We start from the raw sequence: 1,919 nt of genomic DNA, 5'->3' as shown, positions 1-1,919 counted from the left end.
CAATAAAATGTGTCGTGGAGTGCGCGGAGCGGACACGACCCGCCGCGCGGTAGGTATTAGGACGAATTTACGAGCGCTCGCGACATTGTCTCCATCGCCAGTCGCCCTGCCTCAAACCTCGATTGCATCACCTCGCTTGCACCGGCCAAAGACGAGCTTTTAAGTTAATCTTTATAGAACGCTGTTTTTGAAAATCTTTGACTTTGACTGATCATTTCTTTATAACATTGGTAGTCATAAACTTACACGTATTTGTACAAAGACCAGTCAAATTGTATATTCGGGCATACTCATCAGAGCAGTACTCAATGCCGATGATTGTGTGCAACCTTATTCTATTTAGTATACTACGATACGAGTTAAGTTATGAATAAGCAAGCGCGTTGAAGTCTTTTGTTCCCATCGAATGATGCCAACGAAATAATCTTTTTACAGTTATAAATATACAAATTAAACAAGGCTACAAACAAGGTTAATTTTGTTCAATTGTATCGTAACATGGTCTAGATTGCGAAGCGTAATCTATTGCCATTTAAATAACAGCCGATACAATAATGGCACAATAAGAAAAGCTAGTAAACCCGTCCTCAAGGCGCGGGCTGCATTATTCGGAACCAGTTTGAGTTGCTCTAATTAACAATACACAAATCGTAGCTTGTATGCAAATGAGCAGAGTAGAGGCCGGAGCTGTCTTAGACGCACCGTGCACTTGCATTCCACTTGCGATAACAAAGCATTTATCCCGAAATAAATTATTTTTTGTACTATAAAATTGTTTTATTTTTTATGTGAAAGATGATTGAAATTCAAGTTCACATTTAATTGACATGAAATAAAACTGACTTGTTTAAATCTTGTCATACTTAATTAACTACAAATAATATTTTTGGTAATACTTTTTCAGAATTTATCTTTTGTAACAAATTATTAAGTGAATTTGTTAGCTCACTCAGTGTGTATGGTACCTTATGGTGAAATTGAATTAAAAAAACGAGATAATAAAATGAGGATCGCGTCGTAATTCTGGCGCTGGCGACAACACAGCACTTTTATTTTGGAGGCTCGCGTGTGGCGGCGCGGGGTGCGGAGTGCGGGTCGCAGGGCTGGGTCACCGGGGGAGGGGAACACCTAATCGTGCGAGCTTTATTGTATTCCACTTGGATCCGACATCATGCTACATTAAAGATAACTTGTTACTTTTATCATTTCCAATAACAATGATTAGATATTACACATGTTACAAGCATAGTTAACGTTATTTTTAATGTTAGACACATAAAAATACCACCTTGAAAGTAATATTATACGTTTTAGATAAGCCGTTGTTGGTTTTTATTTGTCATTAAATCAAGTACTGCATCTTATTAGTAACACAAGTTAAATTTTATTAAATGTAATGTTCGTTTAATGCAGTATATTACTTTTTTGTAATCAAGTTTCAAGAATGTCGAATTAGATTATACCTGACAGTAACAATGGGAGTTTATTGGTAGTCGTAAAGGGAACAAAGCGAACAATATGGGCCGCTCTGTGCGGGGACAATCTTTTATTTCTCTCCGACGAGTAACACCTCGCGTTCGCGGCTCACCCGGCCAACATCCGATCCCTTTGCTTTATTCAAAGGGTTCCGCACTCATATCAATGGTATGAAAATGTGGCCCTACATTTATATTATTAGAGCATATTATGATAACTAGAAATACAACAATTTAAAAACACTATTCATATTACCCTACCCGAGGGTGAAGTGTGCACGTAGCAGAAGTGAGATGAACTAGGACTAACAGCCATCTCAAAGATGTTAACATGGTTAGTGCCACCAACGAGTTCACTTTTTTCTAAAAAATCGTAGTGGCACGGAGCATGATAATATGGCTTGTATTTATTTATAAATATATACATACTTGTATTTTGGTTTA

This window comes from Papilio machaon, chromosome 11 (assembly GCF_912999745.1).
Source record: "Papilio machaon chromosome 11, ilPapMach1.1, whole genome shotgun sequence".
Classification (NCBI taxonomy): Eukaryota; Metazoa; Arthropoda; class Insecta; order Lepidoptera; family Papilionidae; genus Papilio; species Papilio machaon.
Note: the sequence above shows the minus strand (reverse complement) of the source record.